We start from the raw sequence: 19,887 nt of genomic DNA, 5'->3' as shown, positions 1-19,887 counted from the left end.
CTGGGAATTCTTGTCACAGGAAGGGCGAGGATCACGTAAAAATGGAAGGGAAACTGGTGCAAAGTGATTTGTTTTTCTAAGACCACCAGAGCGGGCACAAAAGAACCAGCGACTAGGCAAGTGTAGGAGCAAAACTGCAAGTTTATTTTGGTCACCTAAGGTGTGGGGAAGAGGTCTGTCGACAGAGTCCCCCGGTGGGGCTCTCGGAAGGAGTTCCCACAGTCCCGACATCCCGACAGGAGAGGGGCTGTGAGAAGGCCGCGCCCGTGGCGTCCCTCCGGAGCGGCTTTTCTAGGAGTGGGAGGGCAATAGGCGGGGCACGGGCGTGTGTGGGGGGGGGGGGGGGCGTTCCGCAGGTGCGACCAGGTAAATGTTGGTCTCTTCCGATTGACATCACCTGGCGCATGCCTAGTTGGTCTGCACCTTCCCGGGTGGCCGGCTGCATTTTCGCGCGCGCGGGAAAAGTTGCGGGGGAGGGGGGGGAAATGAAGAACCCGGAAGTGCACCATCTTGCCTCGGTTCATCCAAACACAAAGCTCTCAGGTATTTTGTGGAGAATGTTACCAGTTAATCTTTAGTTCTTGTGTGTGTGGTTTTTTCTTTTTTGGTGTTTCATTTTGTTTTTTTCAGATGGAGTTTCGATCTTGTTGCCCAGGCTGAAGTGCAATGGAGCGATCTCTACTCACTGCAACCTCCGCCTCCCGGGTTCAAGCGATTCCCCTACTTCAGCCTCCCAAGTAGCTGGGATTACAGGCATGCACCAGCACGCCCGGCTAATTTTGTCTTTTTAGTAGAGACGGGGTTTCACCATGTTGATCAATTACAATGCATTTCTTTTTTATTTTTATTTTTATTTCTATTTATTTATTTTTTTGAGATGGAGTCTCTCTCTGTCGCCCAGGCTGGAGTGCAGTGGCCGGATCTCAGCTCACTGCAAGCTCCGCCTCCCGGGTTTACGCCATTCTCCTGCCTCAGCCTCCGGCGTAGCTGGGACTACAGGCGCCCGCCACTGAGCCCGGCTAATTTTGGTATTTTTAGTAGAGACGGAGTTTCACTGTGTTCGCCAGGATGGTCTCGGTCTCCTGACCTCGTGATTCTCCCGCCTCAGCTTCCCAAAGTACTGGTTACCCTGCATTTCTAATTCAACCTTCCTTGCCTCTAGTTTCTGCATTCACCTCTGACTATATTTTGCTGGTTTGCTATACTGATTGAAAAGGATAGAACTGTTGGGTTCATTAATAGGTACATTGCCTTTTCCCTGTGGGGAATAGCGATTTAAGTCACTTTCCTGAATTTCAGCAATATGTTTAAATTGTTTTTTTATTTATATTTTAAATATTTTCTTCTATTTACAGTATCTTTCACCTCTCTCACTTGCCCCGTCCCTCTCTCCCTCTCTCCTTCCCTTTCTCTTTCTCTTTCCTTCCATTTTCTTTCTCTCTTTCCACATATACACAACCACATACACACATAAATACACTTACACAGACAGAGGCATGTGGGGGTAATAATGCATTGTGGAATTGAGGCCTTTGATTCATTAATTAAAATTTTTACTTATAGAAAGAGTAAGCAGTAATACAGTTAGATGTGTATTTAATTTTTAAAAATTTATTATTGAAGTACAGCTTATATACTTTTCAATGTACAGATCCTAAGTTTAGCATCTAATAAGTTTGCCAAAAGTGTATTCACCCATGTTACCTACATCCCTGTTACATTTTACACTATTGTCATCACCCTAGAAAGTTCCTGCGTAATCTTTTCTAATTAGTTCGCCTAATTCTCATAGCCACTTTTCTCATTACTGTCACCACAGAAGAGTCTTTCCTGTTCTAGCACAAATAAAATGTAGGATAAATGTACATTGAATGTATGCAATATGTACTCTATCTGCCTGTTTTTCCACTACTCTCAACAAGAGTTCACTCTCAAAATTGTCCACGATGAGCCTTGGCAATTTGCCAACTGCAGTTTAGGTTTTCCTACCCTCAGTATGGATCCACACAGTTTTTGTTCCTGGGATTCTGCTCCAGGAACCCGTGATTCTCTGCATCCTGTCTTCCTCTTCAGTATTCTCTTCAATACTCTTTCAGTCAGTATTTCCCTTTGTGACATCAGGTATCCTCACCTGACGGATCTAAGAAGAGTCGTCAATTTTTAGTGGGTTTTGTTTTCAACTTTTTCTTGTTGTGAAGTTGCAGTGACAACTTTTAAGCTCCTTACATTCCAGACCAGAAACCAGAAATCTCTCAATAATATCTCAATCATTTACCTTTATTGACTTAGTTTATTGCTCCTTTAGGGGTTTTTTTCTTTATTTTGAAACTTTATAATTAGATGTACACATGGTTATTGTTTATATGCTTTCCTGATGAACTGGCAATTTTATGATATTAAAATGGCCTCCTGCATTTCTGATGTTTTTTTTTTTTTTTTACCTAGAGTTATAATTGTCTGAGATTCATTACAGCTACCCCAATTTTCTTTGGCTTAATACTTTCGTATCATTTGATTTTTCACCATTTTATTTTAAACGTTCTAATGTCTTGTATTTGAATAATGCATCTTATAAATGATACATTTGTGTTTGGATGGTTTTGTTTGTTTTAATTTTTTCTCCATTTTCACCCAGGTTAAAAAAAAATCTGCATTTTATTCAGGCTATTTAGTCCATTTATGTTGAATGCAATTATTGGTTGTATTATCCATTCTCTTAAGATAACTTGAGAATTGTTTTGATATCATTTCTATTATTCTCTATTTGCTTTATTGTTTACCTCTTTGTGTTATATTTTAATAGTTGTCCTAAAGATTACAATACACATATTTAACTGATTATAGTTGATCATTCTAATAGTTACTTATCATTAACTTCCTTTCACCAGATAATTTGTGCTTTTATTGAAGTATGTTTCACTTCTACAAACATCATAAGCCATATCATACATTATTATTTTCATTTTATTTTACCTGCAGTTCTGGGTTTTAATCTGGTGTAATTTTCCCTCTCCCTGAAGAACTTCTTTCAGTATTTCTTGTATGCAGGTCATTTGGGGACACATTTCCTCCATGTTCAGTTATCTGAAATTGTCTTTCTTTAACGTTCTTTTTTCAAAGATGTAGATTCCCATACTATTTTCTCTTTCTTTAAGCACTTTAAAATGTGGTTTTACAGTTCCTTCTGAAGTGCCCATAACATATATAAATGTATATGTAATAAAATGCTTATAAAATAACAGAGAATACATTAGCCTAACCATATCTGAGGAATATTTTTAAGTTTCTGTCAATATAGTATGGAGTAAAAAAACAAAGCTAAATAATCATATACTTTTATACTCATACTTCAGTTGTTGATTTTTAAAGTTGAGCTATATTTTTAGTTTATTTTTAACTTGAACTTTGTAGAAATAATGGGTTTCTTGTCAATCTTTTACCATTTTCCTCTTTATGTCTTTTATAAGAATGAATAGAAAGATAGAAGTCTCTTTTTCACTTAGAGCACTGTAAGTTTGACTGTTACATTTTCATCAAGTTGTAATTTAAAGTGCTTATTCTTTTCAAAAAAATCATAAACTGAATTATTTCTCAGTGAAATTTATCTTTATATAAACAAAATAATGTATTACATGTTATGCATATTTTTAAAAATAAGTAATGCATAGCCATAGGCCTTTTTTATTTTAGAATGTGTTCACATGATATAGCAACATTGGGTAAAGACAGTAAACTTTTCTCAGCAAAAAGGAACCTGGGAAAACATATATTAGTTTATTACTTTGGGAAAACTGGGCTGGAGACAAATTGAAAACCTTAACAATTTTTTTCTCTTTCCCATCTGTACTTCAATGCTCTTCATTAAACCTTGTTGCTACAACTAAATGAATTACATATCACATTTATTGACTTTTCAAAACCAAGCATGATCTCTTCTCAAATAAACAATATGAATTTGCTAACTTTATATTATTATAGGCCAAGTGTCAGTTAGAACATCAGTATCAAAGAGATTTTCATGAATCAAGTTTCACTAAACTTTCTAGATTAGTCTGGAGAATACATTGCTTAGAAATAAATGTATAGTTTCATTGACCTTGAGGATGTGTGGTGAGCATGCTAGCAGTAGTAGTGGTTAAATAAAGCTGATATAAAAAATATAAACGAGAAGGTTTTGCACTTTTTGGCATGCATATAAGTAGGATGCATAAATGAGAGTATTCAGGACCCACTTGAGGAGAATATTTCACTCTTTTGATGATTCCTACTAAACATCAAATTTCCACCAATACCCATATTTTCTCATGATTCAGATAGCTTTCAGAATAAATGGAAATAGGTATTTCTCTAGTTATGTGCCCAGGCCACCTTGCATGCAAATGCAATCTGCTTATGCAGGTCAAGAAGAAAGCAGAACATTTGAGGATTGGCACCAGCAGAAACCTCCCTTGTACATATTTTTTGATATTATATGAACAATTTTTGGTGAGTTTTCCTAACTGCATTTGTATACAATCTAGAGTGACTAAAACTAGGAAAAACATGAATTTCTAGATAAACCAGTAAAAGAAAATTTAATACAAAACGTATCAAAATGGTCCTACTAAACCCTCCTAAATGGTTATTCTTATGTTCTGAATATTTGTGTCCCTCCAAAATTTATATGCTGAAACCTAATCACCAATGTGATGTTATTGGGAGGTGGAGTCACTGGGAGATGATTGGGTTGTGAGGGTGAAAGCATCATGAATGGGATGAGTGCCCTTGGTTTTGAAAGGTCCTAGAGAGCTGCCTTGGCCCTTCCACCATGTGAGGACGCAGTAAGAACACACCATCTGTGAGCCCAAAAGTAGGTTCTTCCAGACATGGAGGTTGCCAGTGCCTTGATCTTGGACTTCACAGATTCCAGATCTATGAGCAACAAATTCCTGCATTCATAAGCTACTTAGTTTAGGTATTTTGTTACATCAGCCCAAATAGTCTGAGACAATTATAAATTCCACCTACATTTTTCCAAGTTGAGATTTTCTCTTTTGTTTGAGTATATCATGTATTGACTATTTTTTATACCCCTTGACCTCTTATTACTTAATTTTTACATATTATGTCATATATTCATTATGCAAACCTTGAGGATATACTGAGATTATTCTTATTATATAGAATAACATAAGCAATACATCAAATGAGTAATCTAAGATTCCAGAAGAAATTAAGGTAGTATTGAAAAGAGGAAGAGAGAACTTAACTCCTATTATTGTATGCATTAGACAATGTAGTATGCTGTTTTCTAAAAATTATCTTATTTTCTTTAATTCTCATAATAATTCATTGAGTAAATATTATATCCATCCCACAGATGAGAATAACAAGATTTGCTGGATATCATATAAGCAATTGGTGGAAGTTGTGCCATCATCAGAGACAAAGAAAAGGGAAACTTTTCTTCCGAGGGCTCCACTATTGTCCTTCGGTGACCACAGCTCTGTCCACTGTCCATGAATCTTGGGTCACATGATAATTTTTTTTAGGGTCATTACTCTACACTGTAGTCCATGTTCCAGGTACCCAGGACCACAGTGTTCCCTGCCCAAAGGACCACAGCCTAATTCTTTTGCCAATATGTGCTTTTTCTTCTCCTCAAGGTGGACCATAGTATGCATGTTTTTCACCTCAGTTCTATGGATGCTTGACTCTTTAGCTCGTTCAACTTGGGTGTACAGGTGGGCATTTCCATGAGCATGCACACAATGCTCCTTGTGGTGCAGCTGAAAGTTGGAAATAAGATGAGGTGGTGTTAAATCACTAACTTGGGGAAAATCTCTGAGGACTCTCAATTTTACCTTAGACTTCAGGTTGTTAGGAAGATATATTTATTAAGGTAGCAGGATAGAGAATATTTTATGTAACATTCTGGTGGCTTGATTTGTAATCTTTTAATAATTTTATACATATATATTCAGGCCCCTACCATTTCTGAGACCCACAAAGTTCATATTGTATATATAATATGTTATATGAATATTATGTATTCATATATAATATTTATATGCTCATAATATGTTATATGAATATTATATATACAATATGAACTTTGTGGGTCTCAGAAGTGGTAGGGGCCTGGATGAAAAAAACTGCCAATCAAGAATACTATATACAACAAAGCCATCCTTTGGAAATTAACAGAAGTAAAGTCTTTCTCAGGCAAGCAAAATCTGGGGGAATTGTCACCGTGAGACCAGTCCTACAAGATATGCTAAAGGAAGTAGTACATTTGGGTGCAAAAGTACACAATCTACAATCATGAAAACACACAAAAGTATACAACTCACTGTTAGAGCAAATATAAAAATAAGAAAGAGAAAAGAATAAGTTATTACTACAGAAAACCCCCAAATAGCAAAGATAAATAATAAGAAAGGAAGATAAGAATGAAGAATATACAGAAAGCAATTGGAAACTAACGAAATGACAGGAGTAAGTCCTCACCTATCAATAACAACCTTGAACGTAAATGGTTTAAATTTCCTAATTAAAAGATATAGACTGGCTGAATGGCTGACAAAATAAGACCCCACTACATGCTGCCTACAAGAAACTTATCTTACCTGCGAAGACACACAAGGTGAAAGCAAAGGGACAGAAAAAGATATCTCATGCAAATGGAAAACAAAGAGTACAGAAGTAGCTATCCTTATATTAGACAAAATAGATTTTAAGTAAAAAAAATAGAGACAAACACAATCATTTAATAATAATAAAGGGAATAATTCAGTGAGAATATAAGAATTGTAAATATGCATGCACTCAACTACAGAGCACCAAGATATATACAGCAAATATTATTAGAACTAAAGAGAGAGATAAACCATAATACAATGATAGTTGGACACTTTAGCACCCCACTTTCAGCATTGAACAGATCATCTAGACAGAAAATCCATAAAGAAATATAAGACTTCAACTGCACTATAGACTAAATGGACCTAACAAATATTTACAGAACATTTCATCCAATAGCTGAAGAATGCACATTCTTCTCATCTGTACATGGAAAATTGTCCAGGATAAATAATGTTTTAGGACACAAAGCAAATCTCAACACATATAGAAAAATCAAAATGTTGTCAAATATCTTCTTAGGCCACAAGGGAATGAAACCAGAAATCAGTAACAAGAGGAACTCTAGAAACTGTACACATAAGTGGGAATTAAACAACATGTGTCTGAACAATCAATGGGTTTATAAAAAAAGTTGAGAAGGAAATCAAAAAATTTCTTGAAACAAATGAAAATGGGAACACAACATACCAAAAGAGATATAGCAAAATCAGCACTAGGAGTAAAGTTCATAGCAATAATTCTCTATATAAAAAACTAGAAAATTTGAAATAAACAGCTTAATAATGCACATAAAAAAACTAGAAAAGCAAGAACAAACAAACCCAAAAATTAATAAAGGAAATAAATAATAATGATCAGAGCAGAACTAAACAAAACAGAGACTAGAAAAACAATACAAAAGAATAAAAGATCAACAAAATAGAAGGTTTGCTTTTTATAAGTTAAAAATAACCAAAGCATTAGCTGGATCAGGAAAAAGAGAAAAGATCAAAATAAATAAAACAGAAAGGAAAAAGAAAGCATTACTAAGGTTGAATCAGTGCATGTAAGCTTTAGTTTTGTCACTTCTGAAGCTATGAATTATCATTTCTCTTTTATTACTTATTCACATTCTGTTTTCTCTTTTACTCTCAATTTTCTCTTCTTGTAATAATGGCATGTACCAATATGATTAGATAGTATTTTATAGGAGCTAGCATTTTATTGAATATGAAGCCATATATAAATTTGTTTTAGCATTCAATAATGAAACCATCTGTGCCTGGACTTTTTTTTTTTTTTTTTTTTTTGAGATGGGGTCTGGCTCTGTCACCCAGTCTGGAGTGCAGTGGCACGGTCTCTTTGGCTCACTGCAACCTCTGCCACCCAGGTTCAAGTGATTCTCATGCCTCAGCCTCCCAAGTAGCTGGCGTTACAGGCAAGTACCACCATGCTCTGCTGGTTTTTTTTTTTTTTTTAGTAGGAATGTGGTTTTGCCATGTTGGCCAGGCTGGTCTCGAACTCCTGACCTCAAGCAATTCACCAGCCTTGGCCTCCCAAAGTGCTGGGATTACAGGCATGAGCCACTCTGAATTGTTTTTTTGTGGCTGCAGATATTTACCTATAAATTAAGATATATGGGGTATTCAGTTTTTCTATGGTTCTTGAGTTATGTTTGACAGTTTATATCCTTGTGATAATTTTTCAGTTTCATCCTCATTGTGAAATTGTAGGACTAGAGCTGCTCATAATATTCACTACTACACATTTAATATCTGTAGATCTTACAGTGCTGCTCGCTTCCTTTAATCCTCAGGTTGGTAATTTTAGTCTTTTTTTTCTTCATCAATCTGGCAAAAGGTTATCCATTTGAGTAAACCTTTAGAAAAAACAGCATTTGGTTTTATTAATTTTCTCTATTTTTCTGTTCATAATTTGACTGATTTCTGCTTTTCTTTTGCTTGTTTAGCATTTTTGTTCTCTCTTTTGTTTTTAAAGTATGAATCAAAGATTTGTAATATTTCTTCTTTTTAAACACGAAAATTTAATACTATAGATTTCCCTCTCAGCACTGCTTTGGCAGCATCTCATGCATTTTATGTTGTATTTTCATTTTAATTCAATCAAAATATTTTCTAACTTTATCATTTCCATTTGACCCATTTGCTATTTGTAATATGTGTTATTTAGTTTCTAAATAGTTCAAAATTTCCCAGATATTTTTCTGTTACTGATTTCTGTATTTTATTTTTTACTTCTATTTCCTTGTAACCATATTGTATTATTACTATTTTAACTATCGCATAATTAACTTACTATTTTGCCAGTTCTTGACACTACTACAACCATAGAATATTTGAGTCCCATTTTTTTGCGGGGGGGCGGAGGATTGCAGAGGTCAGGGGAACAATGTCTCACTGCGTCACTCAGGCTGGAGTGCAAGGGTGCCATCATAGCTCGCTGCATCCTCCTGGAGTTAAATATCCTCCTGCCTCAGCATCCAAAGTAGCTGGAACTACAGGTGTGTGACACAACATCCAGCTTATTTTTTTAGAAAAATTTTGTAGAGTCTTGCTATATTGCTCTGAGTCTTGCTATGTTGCCCAGGCTGGTCTTAAACTCCGGGTCTCAAATGATTCTCCTACCTTGGCTTCCCAATGTGTTGGGATTACAGGCATGGACATCATGCCCGGCCTAATCACATTTTTTTCTTTAACTTTTGTGTGTGTTTATCTTTATCATGAATTTTATTTCTAAATATAATTTAAATTCCAAATGACATTACAATCATCGTCTTTGAACAGTCATTATTTACTGTGTTTACTCACATGTTCCTATTTTCTTTGATCTTTATTTCCTCCTGGAGTTGCTTTTTTTTCGACATGAAATGCTTTTCTTTCTTACTGAAGAATATTATTGTTGTTTGTTTGTTTTTTAGTGAAGAATTGTTAAGAAAAAATACCTCCAGTTTTTATTTTTATTTAAATTTTACTTTCATTTTTAAGGAATATAATCTCCAGACATGGAATTTTACTTTAGCTGTTTGAAAGATGTTCCATTGGCTCAAGGCTTCCATTATATCTATCAAAGTCTCTTCTAAGTCCTAATGTACACTGTTTTATCAGTTACATTATGATTTTTCCTACATATAGTTTTCTTTATGTTCATTGTATTTGAGATGGTTTTACTTAACATAGGAAAGGGCTGATTTATTATATCGTATTGTGAGAATTCTTTATCATTAACTTTTTAAACATTAATTTTAACCCATTCCTCTATTCTTCTCCTCCTGAGATTTCTTGACACATATATTAAAGCTATTGAATGAATCCTGTATTTATTTTATGATTTATTTTAAATTTTAAATATACCCTTTCATATGTGTTTTTATTTCTGTATTTTCTATTGATTTTCTTTCAAGCTTAATTCTCTTTGTACAATGTTCAATCTGTTGCTCAACTTATTTATTGACTTCTTCAAATTTTGCATTTTGAGATAACTAAATGTACATGAAGTTGTAAGAAATCATATAATATAAAAACTATAAACCTTTAGTTTATTTTTCCAATGGTTGCAACATCTTGCATGTACATAGTACAATATCAACACCAAGGGTTTCATATTGAAACAATCTATTAACCTCATTCAGAATTCATCAGTTTTATATTCATGCATATATATGTATGTATAGTCTACGTAATTTAATCGCATATATAGACTCGTATGACAATCACCACAGTTAAAATACAAAACAGTTTCATCAGAAGAATTTCTTATGCTATTCTTTTATAGCCAAAGGCAATTCTGTTTCTGCTTCTCTCCAAACAAAACCTATGGAAACCATTAATCTGTTCACATTATGAATGCTGAATATTTATTTTATTATTTGGGTTATAATCCAATACTACTTAATCTTGTTGCTTAATTAATTCAGCTTAGACTTCAGGAAACTTTTCAGTTGGCTTTTGTGTCTTTTGGCATATTCCCATTATTTTGGGATTTCTTTTTTAGCACTTCCTTACTTTCTGGTACCACAAATTGCTTCAGGTCATTTTATAAGGGATTGTGTTGAATCTGTAGATCAACTTGGAGTGTACTGCCTTCTGAACAATATTAAGTCTTCTGACAGACAAACAAGGAGCCTTTCCATATATTTGGATCTTCTTTACTTTCTATCAACAATGTTTTATAATCTTCATGTAGAAGTCTTGCAGTTCTTTAGTTAAGTATAATCTTAAGTATTTCTTCTTTTCGATGCTTTGTAAGTGAAATTGTTTTCTTAATCTCATGTTTGAGAAGTTCATTGTTAGAACTTCTCAAAGTTCTAACAAAGTTCTCAAAGTTCTATGATACAAAAATCATAGTAATACAACTGATCTTTGTATTTGGATCTTGTATTTGAATCTTTGCTGAAATTATTAGCTCTAAGTGGTTTCTTTGTGTATTCCTTAGGGTTTTCTATTTATAAGATTATATCATCACGAGAGATAATTTTACTTCTTCCTTTTTAACCTGATTTTCTTTTGTTTGTCTGGCCTGGTTACCCTGGATAAAGCCTCAAGCATAATACTGAAAGGAGTTGGTAAAAATAGACATCCTTGTCTGGTTTCTGGTTATAAAAGAAAGTCTTAGAATTTTCCCATTAAGTGACTATTTCAATCATAAAAGAATGTTAGGTTTTGTTAAATTTTTTGTGTCCATTGAGATTATTTTATTTTTTACTCCATTAATCTGGTGTATTACATTGATTGATTTTTTTGATGTTTAATTTTCCTTTCAATTTGCCATAAATCCCACTTGGTCATGCTGTGTAATCTTTTTGGTAAGCTGCTGAATTCAGTTTTCTAGTAATTTGATGAAGATTTCTGTGTTTATGTTTATAAATAATAATGGTGTATAATTTACTTTTCTTGTGATGTTTTGGTGTCAAGTAATACTGGTCTCAAAGAATGAGTTAAAAAGTGTTCTTTACTCTTAGATTGGTGTTATCCTTCCTCAAATAAGTGATCTAGCTTACAGTGAAATCATGTGGCCTTGGGTTTTTCTTCGTGGGAAGTATTATTGAATACTTAATCTCTATATTTACATGGAATATATCCATATAAATTAGCACTTCCTTTCTTTCTAGTGCCACAAATTGCTCCAACTCACTTTACAAGGGATTGCATTGAATCTGTTGATCAACTTGGAGTGTATTGCCTTCTTAACAATATTAAGTCTTCTGGTCGACAAACAAGGAGCCTTTCCATATATTTAGATCTTCTTTAATTTCTATCTTTATATGGAATACATCCATGTAAACGTAGATTAAGTATTCAGTAAAATATTCTTAATCTCTCTCTCTATATGGATATAGTCAGGTTTTCTATTTCTTCTTCAATTTTGGTAGTTTATATCATCCTAAAAGCATATCTATGTTGTGTGATTTGTTGACATACATGTATTTAGGGTATTCCCTGATGAATTTTTTCATTTCTATAAGGACAAGAGTAATTTTCATTTTTCATTCCTGATTTTAGTAATTTGAGTTTTTTCTTTTTTCTTGGTCACAGTTGCTAAAAACTTGTCAATTTGCTTCATAGTTAAAATATTTTGGTTGTGTTTATTTTCTCTATTGTTTTCCTACATTGTAGACATGACTACATCTATAATCAGTTCATTTGAGTAGAGGAAATAATTCTCAATAAGGTTGGTGGGTCTCAACCAGTCAATTGGAGGCCCCGAGAGCAAAATCTGAGGTTTATCTGAGAAGTAATTCTGCCTAAAAACTTTCCAAGCTATGACCCTAAACTGCAGATTTCAGATTTGCTGGTCCTCATAATTGTGTGACCCAACACACACACACACACACACACACACACACACACACCCAGCAGGGTTCTGTTGGTTCTATTTTTCTGCAGAATCCTGGCTGACACCGATATACACCTCAAATGTTCACTCACTAGTTTTCGCATCCCTCAGGTTTCCTAGCTGAAATAATTATTGCTGTGATATTTGCTAAGTGGTACTTTTTCTAATTGTATCATCCTTATTGTATTTATGGCTTGGTGTTCTGCTCTAGGGAAAACGTTTATCTTCTTTGCATTCATGTATTCATTTGTTTACTTTTGTCAGTATGGATAAGAATGGATTGTAAACTGTTACATTTTTATTTATTTTGATGCTCAAATTGTGCCAGAGTTTGCCACTGGGAATACTATTAAATTAGGCTTCAATGGGGCTTTACACATGCCCTATTATTTTTTGCCTACTTCCTTGCTTGCTTCCACAACAAAATACTTCATGCTCGCTTTCTATTTCCCCATCCACCAGTCCTGAAATTTGCATTTCTAGCATCCTGGTAACCTTTGGTTGAGAAGGATTTTTGAAAACACAGAAGGGGATTGTTGGGAGTGCGCATAGATATTAACGTATTGCTGTTCCCAGGCCCTTTCTGTGGACATAACTAAAACTAGGGGGTGTGTGTGTGTGTGTGTGTGTGTGTGTGTGTGTGTGGTGTGATAGGGAGAAAGAGAGGAGAGAAAGAGACAGTAATTGTATACATATATAACTAAAACCAAGACTTCAAGATATTTCCAAATCCAATCTAACAATAAAAGCTCATTCTAGTTTTCTTCCCCTCCATATCTGTAACGTTTATTTCAAAAAACAATAAACCCGGCTTCAGTCATTCCCAACGTATTTACTTATTGGATCATCCTCTTCTGTAAGTAATCAGTCTCTCATCATTGCGTTGCCTTCCATGCAGACACCTAGTTCTATTTCTGATTTCCTTTCTGATTGATATTTACTTAGTGCATGTTTTCCGATCCTTCTTCACATGTTTTTTCTTGTTTGAGGCGATTCTTTTCTAAGCAGAATATAGTGGATCTTTGTAAACCACTCTGTTTCTTTCTCACCTATTTTTTAATGAAGAGTCTATTGCAACACACTGTTTGAGATTACTGGGTTATTGGGAGGAGCCATCTTTTTTCTGTTTTGTTTACATCTTGGCTTTCATCTTTTCTCTTTCTGTAAAACTTTTGAAATAATTAGAGCTTTTTCTTCTTCATTTTTCCCTCTATTTATTCAGAAGATATTCACTCTGTTGTCAATTCCTTTAGTAAATAATCTAGACATCTTCCCATTCTATTTTACTTATTAAATTCTAAAATTAACCCATTTATTCATCCTTTTTTTAAACTCTGTAAGAACTCCCAGTGTTTTACTTACATGCTTAATGATGTTGCTGTCCGTATTTTACTTACATCATAGTTTAACCTTCATATTAAATATTATTACTTATGTCAGTATTTATTTGTTCAGATTTACTCATGTATTTTTCATTTTCCTTCCTCATATTCTAGTCACTTGCTTATACACTTGTTCTGTGACAATATTCCTTCTTCCCCTAAAGAGTTTCTCTGGCTGAGCGCAGGTGAAGAATAAACAATTTCAATTTTGCTTGACTGAAAATGTATCAATTTTATATTTTCCTTTGAAGATAGATTAACTGGACACAAAATTTGAGACTGACAGTGTGCTCTTTCAGGACTCTGAGGGTGTCAGCCATCTGTCTTTGCCTTCTATTGTTGGTGCTGAGAACTCAACCATTAGTTTAATTTTGGCTTACTTTTGAGGCAATCTGATTTTCTCTTTGGCAGCTTTTATTATTTTGTGTTGTCTTCAATGTTCTGTAATTTCAGTAAGACATGTCTACATGAAAATTTAATACATTCTGGCGGAGGCTCACTGGGTTTTTAAATGTGCACATTGATATTTTTCAACAAATCTGTCAAGTTTGAACCACGTTTTCTAATGTGTTCTCTTTGCAATTCTGTATTTCTTCCTGAAGTTCTGATAGAACGTGTGCTGACCTTCTCAAACTACCCTACATGTCTCTTTATTTTTCTTTAATATGTACTCCCTCTCTTCCGCGTGAGTAATTTCCTAACACTATCCGTATCATTTTTTGTATCTGTCACCAATGTTCTCTTCAGCTGTGTTTATTCTGGTGTACGGCCATTTCATTTCCATTGTAATTTTCATTTCTAGAATTTGTGTTTGACTCATATTTAAATTTATTTTCACACATTATATTCTCTTTTTTCTTTATCATATTTTTAGTCAGTTTTATTTCTTTAGATACCAAATGTACTCAATTTAAACACTGCATTGATGGTTCTAACATTTATAGTCATTGTGTTTCTGTTATTCTTTTTCTGACGGTCTTTAAGCAATTATGGCCTCTTTCCATTTATATTTAGAGATTTGATATGACACTTTTTTTCCTTTAGCATTGTTAGTCAAAACCTGAATGTTAAGTGTGCTTCCTCTGAATGGGCCTTCTCTTTCTCTCTCTGTCCTCCTATCATGTACACAACTCCCTTTCGTTTGTTATTTTTTTATTCTAAGAGCCATGAGCACTAACCAATCTAATATTGACATAAACTAAACGTTCAGCTTGGGTGTGAAGTCAAAATTTCTTCTATTTTATTCACTAAATATGCCACCTATCAGCGGTCCTTACTTAAAGGAAGGTTTTGTCAGTGAAATCTCTCACCCTACTCTGGGATTTGGATCTGCCTCCTGTCTCCCATGTACAGCACAGCTTCATAAATATGTTCTAAGCCACCAGAAATTGGCATATAATCCTGGGGAAAATACTGGCTTCAGTCTTTGATCGCCCTGATTTATTTTTGTTTCTGGCCAGGATGTTATGTAAGAATCTTCACATCTTTGCTTTAAGTTTTAACTCACTCGAAATGAGTTTAATCTACTCTTATTCAACATTTAACATGGTCTTGATATTTATGGAATATAAATCATATTTAGAAGAATATATTTAACAGAATAATTTTTATATTTTATATAAATATTAATATACACATAACTATTGCCAAAGAAAATTATATTAACATTGCTAGCTGCTAGATTATTTTATAATGACTTTAAATGTTTTGAACATTGACATGTGGAAGGTATATGTTAAATTATTTTACTGTACCCTTGAGCTTAGTGACATAGGGTATAACTAATAAACTGTACAAATATGAATATTTATATGCACACATAATCAACATATTTAAATATGGGACTTCTCCTGATTGTTCAAACACCGAGTGAATTGAAATACCTTACTATCATAAGAAACTTGCCTTTTTATGGAGACTATAGCAAGAATTCATTATATTACTTGTGAAACACTCATGAGAAATCCTTTTTGTTAAGGGTTTCACATCCATTCTAGTTACACATTTACCATGTTCAACCCAGAAACATTATTTCTTTGGAACAACAGTCAAGAAGATGCCCCTGGGAAATACAAAAGGCAAGTGATAAAGTTTAAAGGATTGCTTCAAAAAGTTGTAGAAGTAAAGGCTTTATTCAATTGCTGAGTGCATTTTGTAGAAACTCCACGCATTTTTTTTTTTTTTAGTAGACATAGGTAGGATGTGCTTGTATTTTGAGTGAAATCTAGAGACAATTTGAATATAGAGCAAAGGGAGAGAATACAATAACCACACTCCACATATAGAATTGATCTTAAGAGTTCCCTCTGAGAATTTCAGAGCATGCCAGAGTTGAAAAATGCCTCTCACCTGCCACACACAGCCCAGAAATCACTAAATGTTAGTCTCACCCATCACTTCCGTCACCACATCACAATTTCAATCCAAGAGCAGAAAACATTAGGATTGTAAATATTTATAACACAGAGAGAGGGGAAAAGGCACTTTGGTTCTTAGGAGAATGAGGACTAGTTTAATGATAAAAAGATCTTTTAAAGAAAGCATTAAGGCCGGGTGCGGTGGCCCACGCCTATAATCCCAGCACTTTGGGAAGCCAAGGCTGGTGGATCATGGGGTCAGGAGATCAAGACCTTCCTGGTCAACATGGTGAAAACCCATCTTTACTAAAAATACAAAAATTAACTGGGTGTGGTGGTGTGCACCTGTAGTCCCAGCTACTTGAGAGGCTGAGGCAGGAGAATCACCTCTGCCAGCGAGTCGGAAGTTACAGTGAGCCGAGATGGTGCCACTGCACTCCAGCCTGGTGACAGAGCGAGACTCTGTCTCAAAACAACAACAACAACAACAACAACAAAAAGCATTAAGTCTGATCTATGCTTAAACCCAAGCTAGTATATTTTTTGAACTTACTTTATCCTTGATTTGATATAATATGAATTCTGCATTTTCACCCATCTGAGACAGACAAGGTTTTTTTTTACAATTTCTTTGGCTGCTCGGCTTTAGAATTGCCTTTGTGATTAAGGAATGGCATCTTAGGAAGCGAGCTTCACCTTCCCCTATAGAAACTGAGAATGCTCAAGTTTCACTTTCTCAGGCTGTCTTGCATGTAAAGGAGGCCATGTGATCCAGGATTCTCCAACTAACCAGGGCGGACATGCTGACCTCATCATTTGCTTGTGAACTGAACCAATGAGGAAGGAACCCATATTTACTATGAGTGATGATGACAAATAGTGGTTACCTCCAGGTTCTAGAGGTAATAATAGGAATGGACCTACTGTGCTGTCCACTATTGGCAGTATGCGTTTTGGGGAACACAGTTTTTCTGTCTTCTGTTGCAGTATCTATGCTGGCTTAATATTTATTTATTTAGTTTTTGAGATTGAGTCTCACTCTGTCTCCAAAACCAGAGTGCAGTGGGTGTGATCTTGGCTCACTGCAACCTCTGCCTCCCGGGTTCAAGCAATTTTCGTGCCTCAATCTCCCGAGTAGCTGGGACTACAGGCGTGCACACCATGCCCAGCTAATTTTCTGTTTTTTTAGTAGAGATGGGATTTCGTCCTGTTGGCCAGGCTGGTCTTGAACTCCTGACCTCAGGTGATCTGCCCGCCTCAGCCTCCCAAAGTGCTGGGATTACAGGTGGCTTAATCTTGAGTATTGTTTCTCTTTATGTAGTTTCCAAATCTTGTTTGCTGTGATTTCCTACACTCTCTATAAATCACACCATATTGTTTTAATACATTCCTCTTCAGGTTAAATTATTAATATTTTATTTCTTTTGCCTTCAATTAAGTATCTAATATAAAAAGTTATAGGTTACATAGTTTACTTAGTTCTTTAGTATTTTCATTTAAGAAAATAAGTAATATCAACATTTTTAACTATAAATAATTTGAGAATGATTATAATTTTAGCTAACTTTTTTGATGATAAACAGTGTGTTAGGCACTATGCTAAGTGTTTTATGTGTAATGTCCTATATCGTATTTAACATGATCACACAATACAGATACTGTTATTATCTTTATTTTGCGGATGTAAACATTGAGCCAAAGATGGACTTAATAATTTGACAAAAGCTACACCATTAGCAAGTGTAATGTCTTTTCACTGGTTTTCCATTGTCATAACTTCAGATTCTTTTCAGATAAAGCTAGAGCTCAAAAAGAGACTGCCTTGTCATACACAGTTTGATGTTTCATCGAGTGCCTATTACGTATAAGGTATTGTGGTTAGTGTTAAAAATATGTCCTTTGCAGAGACATGGATGACACTGGAAACCATCATTCTCAGCAAACTAACACAAGAACAGAAAACCAAAGACTGCAAGTTCTCACTCATAAGTAGGAGCTGATCAATGAGAACACATGGACACAGAGAGGGGAACATCAAACGCTGGGGCCTGTCAGGGAATCAGGGGATGAGGGAAGGATAGCATTAGGAGAAATACCTAATGTAGATGACGGGTTGATGGGTGCGGCCAACCACCATGGCACGTATATACCTATGTAACAAACCTGCACATTCTGCACTTGTACCCCAGAACTTAAAGTGTAATAAAACAATACAAAAATTAATTAAGTGATATCCATATGCTTAATCCATCTTTCAGGCTAAAAGTAATGTAATTTAAAAACTACTACACATTGAATAATTTTCTATAAAAACAGGATGTATAAAGTATATGGCAACCCACATAAGTGAACAATGATTTCTCCCTACTGGTGTCAGAAAACACTAGAGAGCACAGAAGACAAGAAGAGCTCCCTGTTGCATATATTGCATCTTCTGTTGGCCACAGTTTCACTGATGTTATCTGTAAACAGAAAGGGTGAGACGTGATGACTCAGCCAACCCTCCAAATCCTGAGGGTCACCTATGCTGCCGGAAGCAGGAAGTGTCACTCCCGTTTCACTCCCCACAGCTGTGTTGTTGGGAACTTCTCAAGATTTTATTTTTGATGATCAGCTTTGGGAGATTAAAAAAAAAAAAAAAAAAAAAGACCAGGCATGGTGGCTCATACCTGTAATCCTAGCACTTTAAGAGGCTGAGGTGTGTGGATCACCTGAGGTCAGGACTTTGAGACCAACCTGGCCAACAAGGTGAAACCCTGTCTCTACTAAAAATACAAACATTAGCTGGGTATGGTTGTGGGTGCCTGTAATCCCAGCTACTTGGGAGGCTCAGGCAGGAGAATGGCTTGAACCCGGGAGGCAGAGGTTGCAGTGAGCTGAGATCATGTCACTACACTCCAGCCTGGACAACAGAGTGAGACCCCATCTCAAAAAAAGTAAAAACAAAACAAAACAAACAAATACAAACTTGGTGAATATTTGGATTGTATATTAAGATAGAAAGAAAATGTATGCACTTAAACTGGGCATACCATACTACACATTCATTAGTTGCAATGTACGGTTCAATGACTTTTGGCAAATGTATACAGTTATGCAACTTTCACCCCAATTCAGCTTTAGAACACTCCCATCACCTCAAAAGGTTCCTACCTGACTATTCACAATGTATCTACACTGCCACCCCCAGCCTCAGGCAACCAAAAATCTGCTTTGTTCGTCTATGGTTTATGTTCCTATTGTTTTATATAGAGATAATATAGTATATCATCTTTTTGTTCCTTCTCTTCCATCAGGTATAATGTCTCTGAGCTTCATCTGTGTTTTTGGCATATCCATACTTTGTTCCTTTTTACTGGTGAGATATAACACGTTATGTTTACTTATATACCAGTTAATGGCTAATTACATTATTTCTACATTTTGTTTATCATAAAGAATAGTGCTGTGATATTCATGTACAAATCTTTTTGTTTTCATTTCTTTTGAGTAAAATATTCCAGAGTAGAGTTGCTAGCTCATATGGTAAGTGTATATTTGACTTTTTAAAGTTAAACAAACTTCCAAATGCTGCATCATTATGCATTCTCATCAGCAAAGTATGAGGCTTCTAGTTGCTCCACATATTTGCTACAATTTATTATTTTCAGGGTTTTTAGAAACAAAATTATAGTCATTCTATTGTTTGCAAA

At 35.0% G+C, this 19,887-nt stretch overlaps 1 long non-coding RNA gene across 1 annotated transcript in view; it reads left to right on the top strand.

The window, feature by feature from the left end:
* Positions 1–461: 461 nt before the first annotated feature.
* Positions 462–19,887, top strand: part of LOC117097968 — a 32,400-nt gene continuing 12,974 nt past the window's right edge. The window contains exon 1 of the long non-coding RNA XR_004443119.1: positions 462–543. This is a non-coding gene — a long non-coding RNA (uncharacterized LOC117097968). The remainder of the gene's footprint in view (positions 544–19,887) is intronic.

The sequence above is a fragment of the Trachypithecus francoisi genome, unplaced genomic scaffold (assembly GCF_009764315.1).
Source record: "Trachypithecus francoisi isolate TF-2019V2 unplaced genomic scaffold, Tfra_2.0 Lachesis_group15, whole genome shotgun sequence".
Classification (NCBI taxonomy): Eukaryota; Metazoa; Chordata; class Mammalia; order Primates; family Cercopithecidae; genus Trachypithecus; species Trachypithecus francoisi.
The sequence above is the reverse complement of the archived record's forward strand: the minus strand, read 5'-3'. Positions and strand labels throughout refer to the sequence as shown.